Raw genomic sequence first — 21,814 nt, 5'->3', positions numbered from 1 at the left:
AGGGTTTGAAGCGGCGGAAATAGTGCCATAAATACGAACATTTTTCGTAGCGTCTTGCAGCCCTGTTTTGACAATCATCCCCACCAACGCGATCTCGCGTACCCTCTCCGGGCGATTCCTACCCAGGCGGCCCCTTCGGAACCCCCCCTCTCGTTCCTCTACGGCCTACCCGCTGGCGTTCGTCCCCCCTTCGCCTCGCAACCCCCTCGGATCTTAAATACGTAGATACACTTACACATGCGACTAAACGAGCGGTCCCCCACGCGTATATACAAAAAGGGGCGACGTCTCGCCTGCACCCTCTTCGTCTCACCTACCAAGTGTATCCCGCGGACAATTCCCCTTTTTCCTCCCCTCTCGCCTCCTCCTCATCCTCAACCGTTCCGTTCGTACTTTCGGCCTATTCTTCTACTCGCTTGTGACATTTTTCGCGAGTTAAGGCCCGCACGAACTTTGCGGAAATCCATCTTGCACTGACTCCCCGCCGCACCCCTCTCTCGTACTTACTCTTCTCCTCGCCCCTACCGAGCACTTTTTCCGTCCCCTCTCTCTCTCTCTCTCTCTCTTTCTTTTTTTTCTTCGATTCTTTGCGTCTCGGCTTTTTTTGAAGGGGAAGAGGAAGAGAGGTCGACGCGGGACGGATCGATGCTTCCTTTCGAGACAGCGACGAGCAGAGAGAAGACGGGGGCAAAGTACTCAGGGTCCCCTTTCCTCCCAAACCGGGTGGACCAGCTAATTGCCGATTTACCACGCAACGACACGTTTAACGTTGATGTAACATGTCATCGCGTGTCGCGTACGTACACACGGTTGTAATTGAGAGTTGCGGAGAATTGCGAAAGGGAAAATGATTAATGGCGTCACACGCGGCGTGATCGGATCAGAGGTGAGATTAATCGAGGGAAAACGCTAATACGAGTTCATCGCTCGCTCGATTACGCGTGTAACCGTGTGCGCGCGTTAATGTATGCCAATCTTCATAATCCTGCGCGCTGTCACGCCGTCGATGCATTCTCTGGTCTTTATAGGCGCAATTCTGAACCGTTAAAACCATTCAAGTTACAATCATCGAACGCCGGCCTCTCGCCGGCCGCTCTGTCACGTTTGTTGTATCATACGTTTGCGTAACGTAGTCTATAGATACTGTTTTTGTCCAGAAAGGCAACAAGAGCGCGATTATCACGCTCTCATTCTATAACATTAGTTGCTTTCCATTTTCACACGAATAATACTCAGTCCAAAGTTATATGTATGTATTTTACATTCACATAACAACGTCACTACTTGCTTACTTTGGAGACAATGTTATCGCGTAACAGATTTGTAAACCTCACTTTTAATATAAAATTAACAAGACTCGGTAAAGCACACGTCTCAAACTTATGTAGATTGTAAGCAAAAATTCAGTTACATCTCAGAATGAGAAGGAATGTGCATTCAACTGAATTAATGACCGTCACAAATGAAAATTCCCTGAGTTTTAATGTAAATGAAAAGCAACTATTATTTTAGTCGGAAAAAACCGTGCATTTTTGCTCGTATGTAGTCCAATACAATCTCGTGTCTATAAGGAAAAAGGTTCTGTTGATTCTGAGATTTCCTAAAAGGTACCTCGGCGCGTCCCTTCGCTCTGTCGGATGGAAACCATTCTCTCCAAAGAGCGCCCAGAAAATATTGACTTCTTAAACACCCATGACTACATGACCGTTTAAAGCGCTCTTCTAGGAAAAAATCACTAAACATGCCATTAAAATTTTATTTCTTTCTTCGGCACGTCGCGCATAAAGAATTAACGATAGGAAATTCGAAGAATACCGATGGATCTGGCTTATCGTTTTACCACATACGAAGGAAACATAATTATTTCCTAAAGGAACATTGCGCGGATTCCGCAGAGTTTGCCATCGCTATCCACTAGTATGTAAAGAAGAGTTGCGAAAATGCCTGCCACACTCTTTCGTGATCCTTGTTAAAGGGGTGGCAAGTCGTGTTACCTTCGTCGTTCTACCAACTCTTCAGCGGAAGCTCGAGAAAGAGAGTCAAAGGAAGCCACTTCGGGAACCGCCGGATTGTATTTCGGCATCGCCATTCGTTCGGCACGAAGTCGGAGCCTCATGTAGGAAGGATGATCGAGGGAGACACGATCGACTCCGTGCAGTCGTCACGCGACGATCGATTTCGAGCTGATTTCGATATTACCTACTCAGACGCCAGAGAAGAACCGGATGCCAACAATACCGGGGTATCGCACTGGTACTACCGATACCTTTTCTAGTCCGACATTTCAACATCAATATTTTAACATCCTCAGTCGAAAGTAGATTCCTACAGCTACAATTTTGTTTTAATATTACTCGAAAAATCCCGAGATATTCTTAAAAGACTTAACTTCGAAAGTATAATATCACTATTTAAAGATTCCAATATTTTCCTTTTCAATATCGAACATATAATTAGTCGTTCTTCTTACTTTCTCTCATAATTGCGCATACACTTTGAATGTGTTCTTAAAATAGTAATTTTCTGCTTCGTTGCAAGAATTAGTCTGTAATACCTGGAGATTTGAGGACTCGTTCCTAAAGCTATCGATTTCGAAACTGTTTGAGAATAGAAGTATTGTTTCCGATGAAAGGTGCGACACTTCCTTTTTGTTGTCAAAAGAATATTCACACCTCAATCCGGTTTACTAGTTGTTACGTGTCGTTCATACGGAAGAGTGACCTTTTAGCTGACACGAGTTTTCTTTTCGAGAATAGAACACCTTTATCAAGTATCAAAATGCCATTATCTATCAGAAGCTTTGACGGGTTCGTCACTTCCGTGTAATTCTAGATTTAGCGCCATAAAATTTTCTGCGCTACATCGCAGATACTATTGTTCCTAAGCCTTTGAGTCTGTTCATTTCATCATTTTTACGGATTAACCCTCCATGGTCCATTCGAAGATTTGAAGGCAAATTTTTTATGTCGAATTATTTTGTTTCAAATTCGGGCACGTATAAAAAATAAAAAAACGTTTCAGATTGTATCATCTTCTTGTAAAATCATTTTCTTGAATATTGAAAAAATATATCAGAATTGTGTTTTTGAATGTTGAAAGAGTGTACACGGAGAAAAATTTTTGGTTAAACTAACTGGAATTCTGCTGGAAAATATATGAATGATCTATAATAGAATTTTGGTTAAATACTACTAGAATTCTAATTGAGATAACAAAAATTCCTGGTTAAATCTTAGAATTCTAGTAGATTTAACCAAAAATCTAGCAGACTTAATCAGAATTCTGGACCACACACACACACAACACATTCATTTTTCATCAGAAATTTCTGTTAAATTAATCAAACATTTTTTTCCGTGTACCAGAATTTTTTTCAGAGTTTTTAAGAGTCCAAACACCTTTTGAAAAACACAATCAGGCACCAGTGACCCGATTAGACTAAGAAAGCAGTGAAAAAATATTGAATCCCAGAGGGTCAAAAGTCAAACAAATTCTTTATATTTCGGAGGAGAAGGAAACAAGGTATGCGACCGGAGATTTTGTTGGAACCTTAGGTGACGTAAAGCCATGACGAATCTTTGAGCTCCGACATCGGTGGCGTACTGTAACGGCACTAGTCCACATGCGAACGATACTTCAAGCATGACGTGGCGTTTGGTATAGTGCGCAAACGCCGTTCCGTAGTTCGTTAGAAAATGACGCCGTGCGTTTTCGTTTTGAATCGTACGTCCGCTCAGATTCGCGTTACCGAACCCGCTAGTTATCTTATCGCGTTATGGAAAGGAATTTCGATTACGACGTCGGCAGGTCGGGCTCCTCTCTTTTTACGACCATGGCGCGATTAGCAGAGAGATCTTTTTTTTTCTTTCTTTCTTAAAGTAAATGTTCACGCCTCGGTCTGGGGCCGAGGATAAAATACCGGATGGAAAGGGGGTAAAGTAGCGCAGCAGAAAGGAAAGAGGAAGAAAGGGGACGAGGGGGGAGATTTATTAAAGCCGGAGATGATGCATGATATCGGACAGTTTTCTTCTTCATTCTTGATCGTGCTCCTCGTGGGGATATTTCGTCAGATTTCAATCGTGACTCCGGGGAGCAGAGTCTGAGACACAATTGAAAAGCACGGAAAATATATAGGAACAGGGAATAACATACGGAGAAAATGATTTTGTTGAAGTATCCAAAAATTTAGCTGGATACAGATCTGAAAACATTAGACCATCACAATTTTTAGGTAGAACACTCAAACTGATTGTTAGAATATCAAAATTTTTTGACAGTCTAGCAATCAGTTTGAGTGTTTTGCTTAAAAATTTTGATGGTTTAACAAAATTATTTTCATATCTGTCTAGCTAAATTTTTAGATACTTCAGCAAAATCGTTTTCTCCATGCAGATTTTTCAATCTATCAGAAACCGTATACTTGCACAATTTTCAGATTACCGAAACACGATGAAAAATCATTGTAAACAAAAAAAAAATAAAAAAACATTTTAAAGCCTGATGAAACTCGTTTTAACATGCTTTCAGCCGTTTTTAAAAAAATTTTCTGCGATGACTTTTTTACCGCGTTTCGATGGTCTGATAATTACGTAATTTTGAACGTTTTGAAAATGTTTCTTTTTTTGCGAGTAGTGTACAAATGACGCAAAAGTTTAAAAATAAAGTCCATTTCAAGTATAAAGATCACGACTGAAGAAAAGAAAGGCTTACAAATTTGCAAACTAAATTTCCGATGGACGATTTTCATGTTAAAATTCAGCGAAATTCTCTAGTTTCGACGTCAGATATATACATATATATATACATGCGATTGATTTCGCCGATTCCGTCGAGTTTTTGTCGAGCAAAGATCGACTCCGGAATTGACGTCCCGGGCATCTCACGAAGCAACCTGCATTCTCCTTTCTTCCCTCCTGCAGCATCATCTCGTTTATGAATCTACCATCCTACCGTTCGTCCCCACTTCGTTGCGGCGCGGTGGGCCGAGGCCAAGTTTAATTCTCAAAGACCGATAGCAATTTCTCGAGGAGAAAAAGGAGCAGGGACATGCGCGCGCTTGCTAGTTGCGCTCGATCGATGCGTCATAAGCGATTAATCTATTTAACGTATCCGTGGCGTCGCCCACCGGTCGGCCGAACGAAGGAGACGAGTAACGACATTATCGGTTTCCTTTTTTAGGACGAACTACTTGGAGCGAAATTTTAAATTATAAAAGGGAAATGTCGGCTTATCTTAATGAAAACCCTCGCCTGCTCTCCCATGTCGCTTTAATAAGTATTTTGAACATAAAATAAAATTGAGAAAATGTTTTATAAGTTTAAAAATTTTTAATACAGATATATACATCTGAAACTTGAAGAAAAAAGATTATCTCGTCACAAACATGCGGTTGGTTTTTCTAATTTCGAGAGATAATGCCTGGATGTTTATCCTTCAGAATGATGAAATATTTAATGGGAGACGCAGAAAACACATTTTGCTACAACGCGATAGATTTTTAAACGCGAAAGCGCATGCAAGTCTCGCGCAACGTTTAGACTTGTAGCTGGGAATTGCGTCATCGGTGTCACGTCTACGTGCTCCGAGATTGTTTGAGATAACTCTCGATCGGATTTTAACGAAGTAATTTGAACTTTTGTCGGCGCGTAATAGATAAGATCTTCACCTGTGTGTACTTTAGCAATTTGTACGGGGAAAAAAGCAAGGAAATCGTGGGAAATCGAGTATCTCGACTGGTTTGCCATCGCCTGAAAAACGTTCGAAAGAAAAACGTTCGATAAACGTTGGGGAATTTCTATTTTTATAGCTAAATTAACAAGAATATCTTTCGAGACTTATTAAAATTTACGTTTCTTTCACAAATTTTTTACGTTCATTTTCAATTTTATGTTGAAGAGTATTAAAATCTCTATTTTCTATTTTAATTTAGTAGTTCCTAACTATTTTTTAACTTCTTTCTTTCGAAAATCTCTCTCTCTCTCTAAAGCTTTTCTAATTTTATTAACATGCTCTTTTATTTTATCAATTTATCGGAAATTTTTGGTATCAAAAGATTGTAAAATTACGTAATGATTTTTCAGAAAATTTCCGCAAAAAGAAGGTCGCCTCTCGTTTAACGCGAAATCTGTAAAAATGAAGATCAACGATCTCGGGACAGACCCTCGTGCACTACACGCGATCTTAAGCTCGAAAGGGTTAAGGCTGCACGTGGTCCTTGTCACGCGCGTGCGACGATTTAATAAGGGCCGATTATGCAGCATGCCGCTTCCCACGCTCGGCGTGATCGCGGTTTAAACATCACGGCGATACCCGACGTGCGTACGCGTACCGTCCGTTGGGAAAAGAACGGGCGTGCGGATGGGCAGGTGGAAAAAAAAAAGAGAGGGAAATGAATCATAGCACTGCGCTTTCTGGCCTTCCGGCGTACATATCGCGTGTACGTCCGAGCTGCCAGAAGAGCCACTCGTTCGCGCAATGAATGGTTTTTCTGGCTCACGTTGCTGCCGCTGGTAGTGGTGCTGCTGCTGCTGCTGCTGTTGCTGCCGCTATCGTAAATGCGCCATGTAAAGAAGTCACGGTAAAGTATAGTAGCGTTGTTGTACACGGTCGATTTAATTGCTTCCGACTGAGGCACAATTATCGCCATGACATTTTACTTTTGTCGCAGAGTCGGACGATTCATATCGTTTTTAATTAGCAACGCGTGTAACTGACAACAGTCATTGATACGTAATATGTGAAGTAAAGTAAAATGCAGTCAAGTAAAATAAAGGATTGCACAGGATCGCCGTGTCATCGAAAAAAAAAACCACTGAATTTAATATTAGGATACTATAATCGTACTTATAAAGCAGATTCAAATGTTTAATAGGTTTGCACTGTTAGATCTATAGTGTCAAATTTAATCAAGTTTAAATAACCATTGCTGCTCTATTCAATAAATCATTATTTTATACTAAAGCAATGGTTATATTTGACACTCTAACTAAAATTAGTGCCAAATTGATACTATATAGTTTCAAATTTAATCATTATTTTAGTAAAATAACGATATCTATATTGAATAGGAACAGTTAAATTAGACTTAAATTAGATTAAATTTGATTCTATATAGATTTAACAGCTGTGGGTGTATTCTCATCGTAGGAATTATGTATCTTAACTCACGCCAAGTAAGATAGTACATACTCGTATTATATATAATATAATTGAGTAATATAATATATATATATATATAATTAATAAATCTCTTCTTGGTTCGTTATTATCGAAAACTATTTTCGAATGGATTCAATTTAGTACAAGCCATCGCAATGGCCGTGCTGTGGGGAATTGGTTTCTGTTTTAATAAATATCGCGTCACTAATTCTCCGCTGTCTCTAGGCTCTGTTTCTATAGCGCTCCAAAAAGAATCGCTCGATACGTATCAAGCGTCCGCGTACGAGAGCTCCGCGATAAAAAAAAAAGATGAGGAGGGGGAGGGGAACGGAAAATCGCGTATCGGCGAGAGCCGAGCCGACGACGACAATCGCGAAATCAATTCGCATTATTCGTTTAAAAGTATGTACCGCCTGGTGACGTCAGCGACGACGAGAGAAAGATGGAGGAGGGAGAAAGAGAGAGCGAGAGAGAGAGAGAGCGAGAGAGTAGGCGTGTGTAAAGGGGTGTCGAGCGGAGGCAAGTGGCCCCGTCTGCCTCGTCGATGCTCTCAAACAATCCCTTTCCACCACCGTCGCGCTCGCTCGTGCCACCACTAGCACACACGACCACCTCTTCCGTTGGGGGTGCTTTCCACCACCGACCGCTACCTCCTCTTCCTCCGTCGAGACACCCTCTCTTCCTCCGTTTCGAGCGCGCACCACCCCTTTATCATTCTCCCTGCACCCCCGCACCGTTTGCACGTCCCTCGTCGTCGTATCGTCGACAACCCCGTGCGCAACCCCTTTCTCTATCCCTGCTTCTTACGATCGCGAACGCGCGGACTCACGAGCCTCTCTCTGCGTTATTTTAGATCGCTCTCAACGGACAAGGAGCTAAAAATTTCTGGGTTCCCTACAAAAAATAAGACTCTCTATCTATATACCGAAATTATGTAAGCGAGTATAAAAAGCGTACAAGTTTAATAAGATTTCTTCCCTCTACAAGGCAACACTTTGATAGTAAAGTTTCCTTTAAAACGCGGTGAAATCCACGTCAGCCATTCTGCACATGATACATAATTTATCGAACAAAGACTCTTTCGTTATAGCGTAAAATGTTAACTTTGCGGATCGTTATAATTTTCTACTTAAAAGTTGGAAACGGTGCATCAGAATATATAGGTATCTTCGCTCGAGATATATTCTATATCATTCAAGTGAAATTGACCTCATGCAAGATTCGCTCGCTCGGCTCGACCTTCGATCACGCTGCGCCTTACACACGTATTCACTGGCTCATTAAATTTTACAGACCCGCCGCCGCCGCCGCTGCCGTCGAGCGATGGCTTTGAATTTTCGAGCAAGTCGATAAGAGCGAGGAGGAACGGCTTCTTACTTTCGATAGCACGAATTATCGTCGACACATTCACGTGCCCGTGCATTATTACCGAATGCGCCGCGAGCATTAAATCGCGATGCTCGAAACGTCGCGCATTACACGTCCGATACACATCGAGCGAGCGGACATGTACACTCGCGATAAAGCCGAGCGCGCTCGGCTTGCGGCTACTTTATCAACGGTTTTACGATATTAGGTTGCGGCAAAAGGCTCGTCGCTTTTTCATTTAACGTCGTTTTAAATTTACGATATTAATTTGCGCCATTGATCGTCCCAACAGTGAGTGTCCGGCGCAGGGCGCAACACGTGTAAATACAAATTCGCGGACGTCACCCGCTTCTTTTGTAACTTCCGGCGAACGTTTTAATTGCACGTAATGCACAAAACAAATGCCAACACGTATTACCCTGAGCTATGTTTTATATTTTATATATGTTAAAAGTAAAAGACGCGGAAAAAAATACATATTAATAGAAAGAATAATACGTTACGATCAACGGAACACACAGATGTTTTACTTCAAGAGGAATTGATACACTTGCAGAAAGTCATTATAAGTCAAATCATTAAATACAAACGATATTGATTACCGATTTTTACTATTAAAAGATAATGTAAATAAAATTGTATTGAGAAATCGATGATATTGCGCGTCACATTAATATCTCCGAATAATTGACAAATCATCTTTTGCATCTGTTTGGAATAATACAACAGCCTTCTTTGGTGGTAGAGGATTAGCTTCGGGACAATCACATCTCTCGGCTGTATTCACGACGCGATCAGTGGAGGGAGAATTATTGCCTCGCAAAAGCTGACGTAGACGTTGCGCTTTTACATAAATCTTACTGGTTTTCTGTTGTCGTGGATGGCGAGCCGGCATTGGTTAAATGGGAGAAGTTTCGTTTTTAGCGAGCCAATTCGCGACAATCGCGAACAGGAAGGGGGCTCGTGGAATAGGGATGGATCGGTTGGATGGGCGAGACACACGGCAAACAATAAAAGTAAGGTAAAGGGGCAATAAGAATTAAAATGTAATATTGCCGATACGCGATAAAGAAATGACTGCACCACGTAGCAACCAATCAGACAGGACAAATGCGGGCGGACATAAACGAGTCTCTGGGCTCTCCTAATATGCGGTTTGCATATCGGTATATGCTAAGTTAAATAAAATATCGGAGAGCGCTGAAATGTCGCAAGATAACACAGCTCTGTATTACTCAATTACAATTATTAAATGGAGATGGCCTTTCCGTAAATCATTTACTGTAAATTGAACTTTTATGTTTGTCGATTATTCCTTATTAAGTTTATATCTTTGATATTTTATATCATGTAACTTTTTAGTGTGTACAGTACTTGTACAATAGTTAAAAAGGGAAAAAATTTCTCTCTCTCTCTCTCTATAATAAACCGTAATAAACAAATGCTAATATAAAAATGTCATGCGATATAAATTACGAATATAAAACTTTATATTTTCTCCTTAATGCAATTTTACTGCATCTCGGCCAAATGAGAATATCTTTGTATTTTAAATCTGGAACGAACGAAATATTAGCTATATAAAAGTTTTGTCTGAGAGAAGGGAATTGCAAAATATCAGAGGTAAAAAATTCGCGAACAAAAAGTTTGTAAGAAAGATTTAGATTTTTTTTAAAGAAATATATTTGTAAGCAGTTGAGAAACTTTATTTCTATTTTCTTTTTTTCTGTATCCAAAAGGCAAACCTCATTCTTGTAGTTTAGTCGAAAAAGTAGCTCCGCATTAAAATATCGCAAAGAATAAATTACTCGAAGAGAATATAGCGACTTCGTCCAATGTTGCTTGAGAACGAAAAACCCGTGGATCTCTCTTGCGACCGGATCGCTTTGTAAAAATACGTCCGCCGTTGGCGACACCGCCGCCCCCGTTTTGACCGCTCGCCGACACCCCCGCGGGATAAATTTACATCCCGAAGTTACGGGTCGACATACAACTAAACGAACGAACGACAACGCATCCAAACGAATCCTCGCTCGATGCGCTGACGTCACATGGCCGGCGAAATTGATTTTTCGACAGCGAAAGGGGGACACGCGGGGAGGGGGGGGGGCCTTGCGATCGTCAAAAAGTGCAGATCCTGAATATTTTAATGGACAGCTCTCGGGGACGTGCAGTCGATACCGGGGAATATCTATAACGGCCTCGGTATCATGTGCCTTAATTAAAACGCTTACGCGTTATATTTTGCAGATGAAGCTCGACACGGATCGGAAGTGGATGTACATACCGTATACGCAGTGGTGTAACTGAGGGGTCCACGGAACGGTGAGGCTTGAATCATGAGGGATCAGATATAAAAAGGAGACTCCTTCGAGTCGACTGGGAAGAGAAAAAGGAAAACAGAAACGTAGAGAGAATGCAATAAAGGAATAAATTAACAATTTATTTCAAGAGAGAATAATAATTTATTCTGCTGTAGCATTAAAAATTGCTCTGTGGATATTAATATAATTTCCAAGAAGGAAGGAAAAGAGAGAACGAGGAAAGAAAAGCGAACATGTAAAAAAGAAGTGATAAAAGGAAAGGAGAAAAGGAAGGAAACAAGATAGGGAATGAAGAATACGTACAAAGGATGCTGAATTCGTCATCTGCCATAATTATGGCATTGAGTCATATTAACCACAATCTTACGTTTTACTTACTTCTTTTAGTGTGTACCTTTTGTCATATATTCTCATTATTAATTATTACATTACCATATAAAGTTTTCGTAGAGTCTAGGAACGAAATTAACATTGACATTATTCGGGGGGAAAGAGCAAAGCTCTGAGATAATTCCAGATGAAGGACGAAGAGCCCACGAAAATTCTCCACAAGAGTTTCCTGAATGTTATTCACATCACTGCGTATGACGTAATATGTACATCTGGTACGCGCTTTGTGTGAAGCGCGATCCCCGATATCCGGGCGGCATTTGCTCGTCCTAAATTGAATCCTAAATTGATCCGTTTGGAAGAGTGTTTCGCCGAGAGCAGTCCGAGGTCCGAGGGATCGACAGGTGCTCTTTCACCGATCCCACGAGTCCGATGTGGACTGGCATGCACGCGCCACGCGTCCCGTGAGAATTAATCCCAAACGAAGCCACACGCTAAATGTAACGCGCGAAGTATCGCGACTATACCTCGATTCTATAACTTTTAACAATTCGGTATCGTTACTTTATTGTTGCGCAGCTCTTTCATCGTGTATAATACCTACGCAACAACAATGTAATGATACCAACACTGTTGTTAAGAGTTTCAGAATCGGGGTAATGCGGCACGAGAGGCATTTGATGATTTCCTTGTAATGCTTCCTTCGTAACACAATTTTCCAAAATGCGCTCTTTTCAAAAAAATATACAGATACACTCTCTAAATTTTTTGGAGTAAAATCTCACCCCAAAAGAGATAAAATACTGCCACTATTTAAAAAAGTGAAAAATTTGCACTCTTCAGTAACAGTGGCAGATTTTCACTTCTTTGGAGTGAGATTTCACACTTTTGGAGTGAGAGTCACTCCAAAGAAGGAGTGAGATTTCTTTTCGTTGGAATGAATCTCATTCTAAAAAGAGAGTGAAAATCTGCTATTCTTATTCAAGAGTGCAAATTTTTTACTCTTTCTACAATGGCAGTATTTTAACACTTTAGATTTCGCAGAGTGAGATTTCACTCCAAGAAATTTAAAGAGTAGTTGTACGTTATTCAATAAATCGTAATAAAATGGCAAGGAGATTTCACATAAAAAGAAAAAAATTCTGAATAATCTTTTTAATTGCTTATACGGTTCTTGAAAAAAAAAAAAAAATACATTATGAATATAAAAGTAGTATGCATCTATTATGTATTATCTTTAATATTTTGTGCTTGTTTTTTCATGAGAGATCACCTTGGTTCTACCGTAATTTACTGGACATTCCATTATCCGCGCGCATTTTTTAGCTACCTTCGGATTTTACGCTTTAAATTACGCGTATATTGAAACAATTCGCGAAGATTCGTGAAAAAAGTGATTAATTGTATTGAGGATTATCTGAAAGAATTTTTAGTTGCGAAAAAGTAAAATTGCACGAAATACTATCGCATAAATCGAGCGGATTAATTTTTTTATATTAAGAAACTAATTGCGAACGGTCACGATTATCGTGACCTACTTTTAAAAACTGCAGAATGAAAGACGTAAAAGTATTATAGATATCTTATATTATTCTGGTTTTCTCTCAGTAGATATCATAGCAAGATAAAATGCTATTTTTGCCAAAAATAATTTCGTAAATCATAGGAAAATATACGGCATTATAAACAATTTTTCTTCAAAGGAATTTTTTATTTCAAATTTGAAAACAGAAAGAATATAAGGCAAGATATTTTAATGTAATTTTCAAAATTCCGTCTAGTTCGACTAAACTCAATTTTCCTCTCTCTCTTTCGAAAGGCTCAATTAACGCTACGTTATTTCTGACCCTTTTAAAATTCATGATCCATCGAGGTCTCTGCTAGAATTACGCGCGACAATACACGCAATTTTAGTATCGATCGTGATATTCGTCTCTGCTTGAAAACGTAATCAAGAGTTGACCATATCGCTTAATGAGCTTCCATGTAGGAAGTCGATATATTGCAACAAATTGCGCATTTCATGCAGTTGATTATCGATAATTTCGCCTTTCGGTGCGTTTGAATGTTTCAAGCGCGCCGTTGTTGGAAAGATACCGAGCTAGCCGTTTCTACAAATCGAGTGAATTTCCAGGCCGGCCAGATATAGCAAATCGCGGGAAAAAAGCTTCGCGCCGATCGATAATCTGGCGGTAACACCGCTCAGCTTAGCTCGCTATAAACGACGCAGAAAAGACTTTTCCTTTTCTTCTTTTACACTGTAGAATCGTCACCCTCTTTCCCTGAAGTGCTATGAAGTATCAATCTCTTTTTTTTTCTTCGTTTGGCACAGCACAAAGACTTCCAATGAACAGAACTGAACTTTCACGGAGAGTTCCACGAGGAGTAATACAGGGTGTCTCGGACAGCGTAGTTAGAAATCCTCGACTTAACTTCTACGAATTTTATCGAGACTCTTGTTTTCTTCTACGGAATGAATTTCTAGGAAGAACTATTTTGTCGCAATTGTCAATTATTCATATTATTTACTGTGGCAATTAAAATTCCGTGATAGCAAAGTCCATTTGAATTTAAATAGAAGATAAGGTTGTATATTATTTTACTGCTCATACACCGAAAATTGATATAAATCCTATATTTTCTATTATGAATCGCCAATAGAACTGATATGACCAATGAAATTTATTTTAATATCGATTCGAAATTAATTCAAGAAATCGAGCATTGTAATTAAATTGGATACGTCTAGAACATCCTATATTAATCTATCTAGAATATCTCAACAGGCGCGGAAATGACTGAATTAAGCGTTAGTTAATTATACCAAAGTCGAGGTCGTTTATTAATAATTGGAGTTCTCGCACGATCTCTCACAACGTATAATCGCTGAATTTACGATGGAATCTTCGTCCCAAGAAACGGTGAATCTTCCGCTCACGTGAAACGCATATGTGTGCAATTAGTGGCAATTAGAAAATACGAATCGACTTTGTTTGGGGACGCGAAGATTCGAGAGATTACTTTATTCTCGCATGCCCGGTCGTGCGACAATGTGACTTAGGTCGCACTGTATAATAAGTACTATAATTGAAGTAATAATCTAGACCTTCGTTCCCATGATGGTTTGTAATGAAGTTTCAAATGACATCAAAAATACCGTAACAACGTCTACTTAATTTTTTAATAATGATAGATAACATGTAGTGTGTCCTGTTTAAAGCAAACTACGTTTTAATTCCCTTTAGTATGCTTATCTTTCGTTTAAATAATGGAAAAATGTTAATTGAGTATAAACAACATGAGTAATATGTGTGTGATGTATTTTTACACATGACACCAATTATCTTTCTCTATAAGTCTTAAGATAAACAAAATATTCAGAAAATTTTACTCCACGATAAAAGTTATATAAAAAGTGTATTACTAGAATATATTTAAAACTTTCAATACAGAATCAATTATTATACTGATAATATAAATAATCATGACAATTAAGATAATAATTGCCTTCGTGACTGTACGATGTGAATATAAAATAAATTGTTGTAGTTTCTAATTCTCTCGAAGGCTGGGTTCGGGGAGACGCTATTAGCGCTATTTGTGTCATTCTATATCTTCATCGTCCATTAAACGTGAAACAAGGATAATATGACACAAATAGCGTTGATAGCGCGCTCCCCGAACGCAGCCGAAATGTCATTTTCCATGTACTTGAAGGTGCGGTCGAGTTGTAGCTATGAATGCTTCGAAGCATTTTTGGATTGGTCGATTAGTAAAAAATTCTTTCTTCTCCGATTGGTCAATCAAATACTTCGAAGCATTTGTAGCGACAACTCGACCGCACCCTGAATCAACAGTTTTGACAGTTTTATGTCCTGACAAGGTTAGCCTACGATTCTAATATATATAATACAATCTCGTGTGGGTTCGTTTTGTGCTAGCCTTATGAGCGTTTAATCTTCCGTGCCGTCCATAGCGGGTAGATCGATCGACCGCTATTTGCGTTTTTAATTAACGACATTCCATCGTCGCACCGAGAAATAATTTACGCCGGTTATATACCGCTTACGCCTTTTTACGTATATAGGCATAGACTCGGCTATATTATGGCTTTAATCGTAGTTATTTTTACTCATTGTAAAGAGCCAAGATCGTAAAAATAACGTAAAAGAACCCCCGGGAATATCGATGAATCACAACCCCAAGAGGTTACAATAGAGGGAGAAAAAACAATTTATACAAAATGTTCGTCAACCGCTGACTATAATCTAGCCAGTTATACTGACTTTTCATTGCGAATTACATCGATTTGCATGAATAAACTCTTTTCTGAGAATCGCTCGATTTTTCATAGTTGACGGTCAAAGTTTCAACTTGCAGTATGCTCACAAACACGATGTTGTATGTATCGATTAAAAGTGACATGTTCAAAGGTAACTGGAACCGAACGGTCGCGTGAGCGACAAAACTTCGTGCGATCGCAAATATAAAATTTCAAAATGGAGCGGTTTGCAAAAAAAAAAAAGTTACGTTTGCAAAATCGACCTACCACGCGACGTGAAGAGTATTTTCTTAACACAAACGTACACAGGAATGCACAAAGTGTACATAAAAAAAAATTTGTAGCCACCAAATAGAGTGAAATAATTTCAACGCGAAAAGAACGATTTTGAAATAAAAAATTTAACTAGATACAGATCTGAAAATAATTTTGTTAGACCATCAAAATTTTTAGGTAGGACACTCAAACTGATTGCTAGAATGTCAAAATTTTTTTACATTCCAGCAATCAGTTTGAGTGTCCTACCTAAAAATTTTGATAGTCTAACAAAATTATTTTCAGATCTGTATCTAATTAAATTTTTAGATTTTTCAGCAAAATCGTTCTTTCCGTGAACTAAATGTTTAGGTAATGTAACCAAACAAAATTTTATCTTTATAAATGTTTAGTACATATTACCGTTAGTGATACCGTTTGGTAAAACTTTTACTAAATACTCTGTCTAAATTTCTTCGAATGAAATCTCACTCCAATAAGAGGCTGAAAATTGAGCCAGTTTTTCAAAAAGAGTAAAAATATTTTCACCCTGGAAAAAAGAGTGAGAATTTTTCACTCTTTTGAAGTGAGATTCATTTCCAAAGAATGAAATCTCACTTCTTTTTTGTAATTTCGTTCCTTGGGGGGAATCTCACTCCAAACGAGAGAAAATCTGTCACTCTTTTTCAAGGGTAAAAATATTTTCACTCTTTTACAAAGACTGGTTCAATTTTCACTCTTATTGTTAGAGATTTAGAGCACTTAGAAAGATAAAATTATGTTTAATTATATTACCTGGACATTTGTTGAAATTATTTTACTCAACATTTGGTAGCTATAACCAGACTACTTTTTTAGCATCGTACACGATTCAATTGAAATAAAATGTGTAAGCTATGCATAGTTTCGGATAGATTAAGGCTGCGTTCATTCAGTTTGGTGTTTTCAGCGCTTTTATTTTAAGTCTAATGATAAAAGTAAAATAATAATTATAAACGCTTAATAAAACACGTGAATATTTAAATCAAATGTAGCTTAAATCTTTCCGTCTATATTATGAAAAAAAGCAAAAATACCGGCTTCCCAACGTCCTCCAATCTCATTTATAGCCGTCGTGATTAATAACATGTAATTGTTACTAGAAAACAAGCTTACACAGTCGACTAGTAGCCTTGGGGGCTGAGTATAGATATGTAGTGTTGTATTGATGATTACAGTAATTGGAATACAACTTGTGTCGCACGAAAGTGTCTAGGAATATTGCAATTGGAAAGCATTCAAAGTAAGATTTATTTATTTATTTTTTTATTTGTATCACTGATTATTAAACTCTGTCCAATCGAGCGAGCGGAACGCGAGCTAATCTAACATCTTTTGATTGGGGGAATAAGAGTGCTTTCGTTCACGCACACATGCACAAGCATACGTGAACAAGGTGTAACGATTTCAAACTTTCTGACATTACGCCAGTAACTTTCACGCAAAATAAATCGGCGAGCGTGCCCCTCGGGGATTTCTCTCCGATTCCATCCCGCGATTTTTTGTCACACGCTCGCTCTCCTCGCTCGCTCATTTCGCTTTTCCATAGGCGAATCGTGCTGCTGCCGCTGCTGCAGCAGCCGGAATGGTGAGCGTTAGTTTTGCCTCCGCCTGGCATTAAATCATAGACGGCGGTTTCGCCCGCGGCGTATCCCGGCGGTCGCAGAATTTTAAGCTTTTTTTTGCAACGCGCACGGGAGGGAGAGAAAGCCGGCGACTTCGCGCCGCGGCTTACTGTGGTCTCGCGCATTTTGAAATTCGACCCAATAGACGCAATCTCGTCACCTCGTTAACCACATCTTTTTTTTTTTAATCTAACCGTGTAATTTTATGACGAAATAGTTACGTACAATTAAGAATAAATAATGATCGAACTGTCTGCCTTATGAGCACGAAAAAATGCAAGCGACGTACGTTTCTTATTTCAAAATATCTTATTTAAAATACGAGACATTTATCATGACTCCTTTGGAATATCAAAGATTAAATATCTCTCGATAAAAATTTCCCCTTGCACTGTGCGATTTTTATCAGAATTGAATTCCGATCTCGCAACAACTATTATCATTTGTATATCCTTGAGATTGTCAATCTGCTAATTACGCGATCAACTTCGAATGCGTGCGCCCGTTATGCGTGAGAAAATCTCCGCGCCACGACGGCGCGTTCCCAGCGACTCCATTTCTTCGGAATTAGACGTGGAAAGGCGCGAATCGAGACTCAATCAAGCGCTCAACAATACGCACGGCGTGCACTTTACGGCATTCGGTGTTAGAAAGTACATTAACGGCCCAATTATCGCGAGCGGCAACAATGGCAAGAGACTCGCGTTAAAGCACTAATGATAAATCCGTGTAAAATATTCCATTCACAACATCCGTAAGCTTCTCTCTTTTTTTTACCGCCACGAGAAATGCGCAGTTTCTAAAATGATCGCATCACATCGACACGCTCATCAAATTTAATAATAGCAATTGTATTTGTAATCAAAATTAACCAAAATTCTTCGAAGTGAATCTTACTCCAAAAGAGTAGCAGAATTTTTACTCTTTTGGAGTGAGATTCACTCCAAAGGATTTAAAGAGTATTTAAATACGAATTATTATTTCTAACAACACATTATAAATATATATATATATATAATATTGCCTCATTTTTAAGGTACCTATAATAGAATTCTGTAACGTGACTACTCATTCCAATGACGTCTCCACTGTCATAAGTATTCTTAGAACTTTTCAACTGAAATATCAATCAGATCGGAACTATTTTTAATTGAACGGATGCTTGTTAAAAGCATCTTTAACATGAAATTTGATATTGATTCTCCATTCTGTTAAAATATCACTTGACATTTTCAACACGATGACAAGACAGCTTATTAAACAAACAATTACTGAGAACATTGTTATACATATTATTGATATTTATATATATATATATTATTATTATACAAACGAGACGTAGAACGTAACGAAAGAATAAGAGATTAATTGCCTGTTTTGTCACGCTTCCGGTTTCGGAGGGCCGTTAACAGGGAAAAAAAAGAGGGGTGTCTACGAACTTAATTGTAAAATCGCGTATTGTCGCGCGAGTTATTTCGTAACGACTCGTCGCACGCGCGCTCTCCGCGCCAATTCCACGGCACCGCGTGTGTCCCAATTATCGATCGTCACGATCGATTTTATCTCGGCTGCTATTCCAGTCACGCGCCGGGATCAGACACACCCTGACCTGCCCGACGTGGCGGGAACGTTTCCAGCTTCCGAACAATAATCGCCGCGCCAAACTCGACGGGATGACGGAGACAACGTTGTAATATACGATCGGACATCGTTCTTAGTCGTTAATGTTAATTTAGTAGTTAGTTGTACGTAGACTCCAAAAATATTTCGTTCTACCGGTTCCGCGGAATGTCGATGACCTTGTGCATGGCTTTATAAATAACAAAATTCTGTTTTGAATATCCACTGGCGAATATCCACGGATATATACAATGAGTGCAAAAAGTATTCATACAGAGGACATTCTTTTTATAAACAACAAAGCTATATTAGAGAAAATAGACATTAATTAAGTTATAATAATTTTCTACCATATTACATTCAGCCCTGATAAGCAAAACAGCTGCGTATGTTTCTGGCCTTCAAAACTATTTTTTTGACTGTACAAATACTTTTTGTGCATCAAATTAATACAATTTTTCATTGTTACCTTTTTTTAAAATAACATACTTGAATTATCACGTATCTTATTGGGTAAAATAATTTTTTTTAATGTGCAATTTCTCTTATTCTTTCTTAAGATAAATTGCTAATTAATGCTTATTTTCTAAAAATAAGGTTTTTTATCAAAGATATCTTCCCTATTGGAATATTTTTGACAGTGTATGAATATATACGTACGAGCACTGAAATTTAGTCAGTACAAAATATATATATAATCGATGAATATTTATGTAACGTAGAAGAATACGTATTTTTTTTTCGGAACTTGTCTCTTGTAATTAATAGTATATTTAAATAGTTGTCGCCTTCGGCTGGCATATAATTTAAAACACAGGAACTTTCCCCGTACGTAAACAACAGTCATTCCTAGTTGTATTATTTTGTTTTCTCTTCGACTCTTTTTATGTGCTCGCACGACTTTTATCCGGAAAGCGGCAAAACAAATCCGTCACGACGATCGTTATAATCCACGGCTCACAGTAAACGCGTTCAAAGCGATATAAATATTATGCGAACGTTTCGCGCACCCAGTCGCGAAAATTTCTGCGGCAAAACACGACCGGGGCGGCCATTCAACCGCTCTGAAACCTTCTGTCATGATCCTAGAAATCAGTTCAATTCTCGAATATAAGTAATTGTCAATTAATAGAAATAATCCTATTTTCAGTCAAAGCGGATCTTAGTGCTTAATAATACTAAATACAAATTTCTGCGAATATATTATTTCAGTTTTACAAATTGCGAGAAGTAATTGTACTCTGATGACTCTAGGATATTGCACTTGGAATCATTTCATCCGTATTGTTTATCAAATGTTAAACAATAATATTTGCGAGCGTTGTAAGCGCCAAATGAAACGCACCTTTATAGCATATAATGGAGTGACGTTTTAACTACTGTAATTTATTCGTTTCTTTCAAGGGTTATTTAAAGATACATACATTTCTGACATGTTGTCTAACAGTGACTGTAGCACATTAAGAAGCAATTATTAAGACTAACAATAGTGAGTTAAATCAATATAAAGTTAGCAATTAGTACGGAAAAATGGGACAGAATGCATTTTTTGTATGAGAAATTTATTCGAATTGCCCGTCCACGATTCGAGTTTTAGTAACTTTTTCTCGGATCGAGAACCCGTACTGATTTCTAGCATCGTGGACACAAGGCTTAAAACGCGGGAAGTCGAGCATGGCGGCTCTAAGGAACTTAAAGCCACTGTTAAGGCACGTCGCTGCTCTCGATCATCATCGGTATTGATCCCTCTCTCCTCGTTGCTCTCTCTCTCTCTCTCTCTCTCTCTCACTCTCTTCCTGTCTCTCATCGTTTCTGTCCCCCGTCTCTCTCCCCAACAGCGCCGCCATTCATTATTCACGATGGACGGCATCAAAACAGCGTTATATCGCGATATATTGCGCGGCCCGATCTGACTGAGAGTGCAACGTTCTTACAGAGGAATGCCCTGTGCAGTTTTCAGCAACCGGAATACAAACCCTCCTCGATTTTTCACAAGGGAAAGACTCGGCCGATAAATATTCATTATCGTCTGTAAATTCCGGAATATTATATCCCGAATATAACATGTCGAGCTAGTTATACGCGCGTGTTTTTATCTCAGGAATATTTCATCGACACGAAGCGGATTTTTCTTCAAATGTTACGTGGTCGGCCCAAGAATTTTCTAATTGCAAGTATAGCTGAAAGCGAAAGATTTTTCGCGAACTTCCAAGCGCTTCCAAAATGCTAAAACAAGTATTCTTTCAAAGAATTTTAATTCTACGTTTAATCGGATAAGATATTTGATAGCGAATATCGAAATTTTCTTTGACAAAAAAAATCGACATCGCCGCGAGTCTATAATCGTCGAGTTACGATCGCTGTTTCTTTCAGACCTTTTTATTAGTTCGAAAACTAATAAATTATTAAAATTTTTTTTTAAATTTAATTCATGCGCCCTTTAAGTAAGTAATTCATATCAGAGAATTATTGTTTTTCAAAATTGTGAATATATTTCCAACTATACATTATTGTATTCATTATATCTCAAATGATGTCGATAGAGTCAACTAATTTCAACGGACGTCTTCAAATTTGATGTACATTACAATGTACGCAGGATTTGCAGGATTAATATGATGATAAAATATATGATATATTAAGCATCCTGCGATCTCGGTCACCGACCACTCGCTCCACCGCGAATAATGTCAATGTCGGAATAATGACAATAAAATATCGATTCGAGAGTCTCGGGACATATCGAGGGTTATCGTTATCGGCGTGACGACCGGCGACTCCTATCCCGATGTATGCGCGCGAGTCGAGTCGAG

General features: G+C 38.7%; 1 protein-coding gene across 13 annotated transcripts in view; it reads right to left on the bottom strand.

Moving 5' to 3' along the window:
* Positions 1-21,814, bottom strand: part of LOC108758376 (uncharacterized) — a 143,403-nt gene that overhangs the window by 100,923 nt on the left and 20,666 nt on the right. The window contains exon 1 of one of the 13 annotated variants that reach the window (XM_018503304.1): positions 10,814-10,855. The exons of the other annotated variants lie outside the window; for them this stretch is intronic. The gene's annotated coding sequence lies outside the window, so the exon portion shown is untranslated. Of the gene's footprint in view, positions 1-10,813; positions 10,856-21,814 lie in introns of those variants that run through there. 13 annotated transcript variants of the gene reach the window in all.

Source organism: Trachymyrmex cornetzi, unplaced genomic scaffold (assembly GCF_001594075.2).
Source record: "Trachymyrmex cornetzi isolate Tcor2-1 unplaced genomic scaffold, Tcor1.1 scaffold156, whole genome shotgun sequence".
NCBI lineage: Eukaryota > Metazoa > Arthropoda > Insecta > Hymenoptera > Formicidae > Trachymyrmex > Trachymyrmex cornetzi.
Note: the sequence above shows the minus strand (reverse complement) of the source record. Positions and strands in the feature narration are given on the sequence as shown.